The sequence below is a fragment of the Chrysochloris asiatica genome, unplaced genomic scaffold (genome assembly GCF_000296735.1).
Source record: "Chrysochloris asiatica unplaced genomic scaffold, ChrAsi1.0 scaffold00013, whole genome shotgun sequence".
Taxonomy (NCBI): Eukaryota; Metazoa; Chordata; class Mammalia; order Afrosoricida; family Chrysochloridae; genus Chrysochloris; species Chrysochloris asiatica.
In genome coordinates, this window is record NW_006408531.1 from 16927062 (window position 1) to 16933923 (window position 6862).

At 39.0% G+C, this 6862-nt stretch overlaps 1 pseudogene; it reads right to left on the minus strand.

Annotated features, from left to right (window-relative positions):
* Nucleotides 1–5872: 5872 nt before the first annotated feature.
* Nucleotides 5873–6862, minus strand: part of LOC102834621 — a 3561-nt pseudogene continuing 2571 nt past the window's right edge.

The window sequence follows — 6862 nt, forward strand, 5'->3', positions numbered from 1 at the left end:
AAGGAAGCTAAGAAATCATAAAATAAACCATAACTCTTGGCATCAACATTCATGGATGCCACTGACTCCCACTCTCTGCCTCTCAACACCTACAGAGACATTGGAACCTACGCAGCAAGTGCTGCAGAAAACAAACCCAACCAAAGGCCACCGCGTTATGAAATCGCAGAGGTGAGAGAATGGTCCCAACAGTCACCTCTGCCTTCCAAATCTTGGTCTGCTTGCTGGACTCTAGGTCTTTGATGAAACTAGAGCTGTAAGGAAATCGAGGAAATGACATAAGATCTTTAGAATTCCTGCCTCAGGGATGTTGTAAAATCTGCTACAAGGGGTTGAACGGAGATGGATGGGGTAAGAGCCAGTTGGATCAGTAATCTGTATTGTCTTTCATTTAGGGAGTAAAGATCTGCAGCAGATGTTTGAAGACTGAGGAAATAAAGAATGACTGCTTCAAACAACACCATCAGTAGCTGCTAGTGAATTACTTCTTTTAGTCCCAGGACAAAATTTATTAACACCTCCTTTCAATGACTATAAGCAATTTGTGGACTAAGAATTATAAGAATCTAAAAAAGTCAGTGATTGCTGCGGCTCCATGGGATAAGTACATGACCTCAGATTAGTTTGAACAGCAAGGTTGACAGTTCAAACCCACCAGCCACTCCTTGGAAACCTTATACGGGGTCTCTACAAGTCAGAACTGACCAGACAGCACTTAACAACAACAAGCATGTGTCAAGATTTTCCTTTAAATTCCTTTATTCCCTTTGTACTATATATGACTTCCTCCCTGGGATCTGACAAGTTTCAAAGAGGTCAGATCTTATATCAACTTAATCTAATATGGTAAGAAGAAAGCAAATCATTTATCTTTTTGTTGTTGTTAAGTGTTGACTCATAGTGACCTTACATAGGGCTTCCTAGGGGTGGGTGATGGGTTTGAACTGCCAACCTCACAATTCATACCAACCTTGATGCCCAGTGCTCATCTGACTGGTGAATAGTGTCTATACATGTGGTTTCCTAAGCTACAAATGCTAGAGAAATCTTCAAACATCTCTTTCTTCTACTTTCTAGCCCAATCCATTGCTAAGTCCTAGAAATCCTTCCATAAAATGAATGTCAAACCTGAACATTCCACTTCACGCCCATGGCCACTTCCTGAACGGAATTCCTCATTATCTACAGTAACCTGACCTCCCTGGATCTAGATTCTTTCTCATTGCAGGCTATTTTTTTATGCTGCTGTCAGATTATTATTCTTAAAACTCATTTATGGCTGGCTAGCCCACTTCTTGAATCTCTACTACCCTACTTAGTATTGACCACTGTAGAAGCAAACATTTGTTGCTGTATAACTAAGTCCAAGCTCACACGTGCTTACACAAGTAGATTAGGAAAGGCTTATCCATGACCTTGTCTCTGGTAGCCTGTAGTCTTCTCATGTCTGAAGTGGCCCCATGTCATACAGAGGAAGGCAGGTCTTCCACAACTATAGGTACCCATGTAGTTCAAGTCACACATTCATGTTTCCCTGTGTCTGTACTTACTGCCTCTCTAATAAAATAGCATTTTCTCTGTAGTGCAGTAAAAGGCCGGGAGAGAATATGTGAAAACAAACAAACAAACAAACAAACAAAAACTTTCCCATCAGGACATTGCAATTAAACTATGCTTCATGTTTTCTCAACATAAATATGTTTTTTTCCAACTTTTTAATGTTAATTGAGTGAAGGTTTACAGAGCAGATCATTAACTTTACATTCAACAAATCCTGTACTTTGCTTCATTACATGATTGCAATCCCCTTCATGCACAAACAGTTAACAGTACTTACTTTGTTCACTTTATCTATCACATTCCTCCCCATGTCTCCAGCTGCTTTCACCTTTCCTCTGCTAACCTCTCTCTTGTTGTATATTGCCTGTCCTGTCACCCATGTTATGTTATGAGGAAGTCAACATAAATTCTTTTGTTGACTTCCTCAACAGGCTTAGAACCATTTTTGTTGGCTCTTCTCTCATTTTACAGCACAGGTTTCTGAAGGTGACTAAACACCCAAGCTCAGAGTCCTTAACCTCCTGTATCTTTAGGGTGAGGAAACTACTGACCCCTCTTTTCCTATGGCTGGCTGGTTAGTGGAGAACATAAAACATATCTATAGTCAAATGGTACTGATGAAGAATATTCACTATACCATGGCCTGTTAGAAAAGCAAACAAATCTGCTTTAGAGGCGGTACAGCCAGAATGCTCATTAGAAGTGAGAATGATGAGGTTTTGTCTCACTTACTTTGGACATGTTATAAGGAGATATCAGTCCTGGGTGGACATCCTGTTTGGTAAAGTAGATAATCAGTGACAAGTAGGCAGACTGTCAATGAGATGGATGACACCAGTGGTTTCAATAATGAGCTCAAATATACCTACTAGTATGAGGATGGCATCCTATAGGGCAATGCATCATTCTGCTATGCATGGTATTGCTATGAGCTAGTGTCAACTTAAAGCCATCTAACAACAAGTCAAATGGAAACTTAGGTTTCTTTTTAAATCTGAACTAGTAAGCCTTGCCTCTTCAAAATGAAAGTTATTGGGAACACTGTGCTAGTGAATATAACTTAGGTCTGAGGCTAGAGAGGGATTTTCTAATGTATGATCCATGAATTAAAAACACTGAAGGGCACATATAACTTCATCTGCCTTGAAACAAGAGTAAAAGTTAGAAGAGAGGGAAAGAATGACTGTCTTCTTTACTATAGGAAGACTCTTCCCAGATGTTCACAGGGAGTGAAACAGGAATTGGGAATGCCTCAGTCCTGGCCTTTAATTCTAAATAAATCTTCCAGAAGAAATATGCCCCAGTAAATGTCACATCATGAACAGTCAGATTAGCCTTTTCTTCTGTGAGATGAGGAGGGAAGGAGGTAGAGATACAGAACAAAAACTCTCTTTCAGTGCTTCCTTCCTGTTTCTCCCTTCCTCTCCTCATGGCTGGCCCCAGCGGGTAGACAGGATATAATAACCTGACTCCCTCTCAACTATTCTCTGTCATGGCCCAATTGAGAACAAAGTATTGGTGTCATCTGGGTCTGAGGGCATGGGGTGAGGCACCCCGTAGCTGTCCTCTCTACAGAGAAAGGAAAGAAAGTTTGAATATACCAGGGAGGGTCGATATGATAGATTTTCCAAGTAGAAGTAGCTGATTATCTCCCATCTAAGGAGAGATGGGTCGGAACCGACTCAATGGCACATAACAACAACAACAACAAGGAGAAATGACTCAAATGATTTATCGGCTGGTTCACATCTTGTCCATTCTGACAGAGAGGAAGGCAAGGTAGACTTCAGGCACAATTTATTACACCATTACTAAGCTACATACTATTAGATCTTTTTGAGTGGAAGTGAGGATTTATTTTAACTTTCTACTTTTGAGATACAGATCTTAATAAGACATTCTACAACACTCTAAGTTTATTCCAATACCTGGAGGCTGGAGGAGCTTACAGGCCCACCACTTCAACGGACTGTAGCATATTGTCATCTAGGAACTCTTCCCAAATCAATATTTTTATGTGAGGCCAAGTATAATCAGATAGTACAAATTCCATTACATTTTACCTCTTTTTTATGAGAGGTTTACATCTTTTCTGTTTCTGTGTGCTAAAGTTCTTGTCCCCCTTTTCAATCCCAGCAATCATCACTGATCTTATCTTCCAATCTTTAACAGTGTCTTTACAATCCTGCAGGATTCATTTACAATAATTGATGACATTTCCCTTATGTTCATTAAAATAAAAGACACGGGTAATAGGTACAGGAGCTTAAGCAAATTTTTATTTACTTGTAAAGACCAAGCAGAGTACATGGTTGGTACAGATGTTTAAGGCACTTGATGTTAACCGAAAGCCTAGAGGTTCAAGTCCACCTAGAGGCTCCTCAGAAGAAGGGCCTGGTGATCTATCTTCAGAGAATCAACACTTGAAAATTCGATGAAGTACAGTTCTACTCTGATACACTTGGGGTATCCATGTGTAAAAATCAACTCTACTGAAACTGGTGGGTTTTTTTTTTTTTTTCAAAGTAAAAAATGATACTTTATTATAGTTTTTAAACTGCAGAATGCCAGCCCAAATATTACACACACACACACACACACACACACACAAAATCACTAATATATGGAGTTGTCTTCCATATCTCCTCAAAAGTTGGCCACAGAATAAAGCCTTAAGGGAATTTTCCAGTTCAATCCAACATACCAGCTTGAGACATACTGAAATACTGATGTCTTTTGGCTTTATTCACAGTTGCAAAGTGCTTTTAAGTGTAGATTATTTCTCATTTTTGCTGGATGAAGAACAGGTATGAAAAACAACGTTGCATGTGGAGTTCTGGGTACCATTAAAATGTGGATCCAGATCCCTTTTATTCTGCAGGCTTTGTTTTGTTTCCTTTTCAGTTGTTTGTTTTCTCTCTTTCTACAGGGCTTGACTTACATGTCACTACCAAAAGTAAATCTATTCAGAATCACATTGGCTAGCAGTTGAAGCAAGCAAGTAGTAATGTTACATCTAACATCACTAGGTCTGCAACCGAGAAATCTGAACTTAGGGTACAGCTCAAAAGAAATCTTATTTCAAGGCAAATAAATTACTTGGATGGATAGTAAAATACTTGATTCTTCCTAAAAAAATAAAAATCTTAATTGCAATGTACACTTTTGTTTCATGCAAAAATTGTCCCAAGACAAAAATTGATAACCTACATCTCCAAAATAATTCAAGAGAAAAATTTCCCCTTTCTTTCCCTAGTGTTGAGAAATTATTCCAGAACCTGGGAATTACAATATATGGCTTGGCTTACTTGGTGCTCAGGCAAAAACTGCCACAAATCCTTGATGAGCACCAACTATGGTGGCCCTGTAGGATAAGCAGCCCAAACCTACCACCACTCTGTGGGAGAAAAATGAGGCTTTCTGATCACATAAAGACTGACTGCCTTAAAAACCCTACAAAGGGTTGTTACAAGTCTGAATCAACTTGATGGCAGTGGGTTTGGCTTGGGGGAAGTAATTAATATGAGGGCTCCAAGATGGCGTCATGGAAGCCATCAATGAAAGCAAGGATGTAGAAGCTTGGACAAGCTGAGAATCTGAGGTTCATAATGCTAACGGACTAACGGACTAAGATGATACAATGGAACCTGAGTATTGCAGCCAGCAGTCTTCTGAAGATTTCACTACTATCCACCTTCAAAATCCATATTGTATATATTTTTTCTAATCAGGAAATCAGGGGTGAAGGAATATTCATCTCTATTGCCCACTAATACATTTTGCTTAGTTTCTGTTTGCTTTTGTGCTATCGAGTCTGCTCCAACTTACAGTGACTCTGCATAAAGTTTCTGAGAGTGATTAGTAGATCTGAACTACCAGCTGGTGCTTATTTACAGCGCCACACAGCGTTCATTCTTCTTAATAGAGAACAAGATATTTTAAGAATATGAAAATCTGCTAAGGACATCATCTTTCAGGGACAGACCAAGTAAAGTATTTCTCAGAGCTGGTTCTTTATAAAGCCAAAAAATAAGGGCAGCCAACTTTCAGAAGATACCAATACATATTCTGACAAAAATATTTTCCCTTTCCAAAAGTTAGTATGCTCTTAACTTCAACTGTGTTATATTATATCTGATCCTTTTCTGTTGGCAAAAAGACCTATATTTTTTTAATCTCCAAAATTAATAATATTTGTGTAGAATGAAAGTAGAATTTTGGTAGTTTGCTTTTTGTAATTCAGAACATAGCTGAAATAAAAATATCTGCAATTGTCCTTAAATTCACATCTTGGAAAGGTCCTTTTCTCTAGTCACATGAATTCATCTGAATCATGGCCATCCTGATTTGAAGACATAGTTTCAACTTTCATTAGTGATGAATAGCTCCTAATTTCATGCATTTCCCTCTTCTTCTTCATTTCTTCTCTCTCTTTCTTTTTCATTTCCTGAATTTGGGCTTTCTTTTCATTTCTCTCTTCATGGTCTCTGCATTCTTTCTCTGCTGCTAGGTCTAGGAACCACTGCATTTTGGTCTTTTCTAATCAGTTCAATATCTCATTTTCTTTCTTTTCCACTTTCACAATTTTCACATCCTTTTGCCTGTGAAAGCCTATCTGTCCTACATCCATGTTAGCTGTTTTCTTCAGGTTAGACCACGGAGTATATACACCATATTAACATTGTTCATCTTGCAGCCTGGAATCCTTCACAAGGTGTGCATAGTCCATCAGCACTTCCTTTGGAATATCTTCAATCTTTTCCCCCTTATATAATCGAAGGTATACATGAGCTGAAGAGACTTTGTCCACATGAAACCAAATATCTTCAGACCAGCCATATTTTATTAGATCTTCATTTTCATATTTATCTTTTCCCATGTAAATGGTATAAGTAGATGAATTAATGCTGAAGCTGGTAAAGTAGAACACCACGGTCCTGGCATTGGAGCTGCCACCCTTGTGCAGAACAGCAGTGCTCAACCATAGCCCCATGAAACTGGTTTTTAAAAAGTAAGAGAAAAGTTAGAATCTGATTGTTTATGTGTTCACATTTTTGTTAGGTCCCACGGAGTCGGTTCCAACTCATAATGTTGTTTTCTGTTGTTGTTAGGTGCCATCAAGTCAGTCCTGACCCATAGTGACCTTATGCACAGCAGAACGAAACAATGTCCAATCCTGGGCCAACCTCACCACTGTTGCCATGCTTGAGTCCATCTATGCTGCCACTTGGCCAATCCATCTCATTGTGGGGGTCTTCCTCTTTTTCTCTGACCCTTCACCTTACCAAACATGATATCCTTC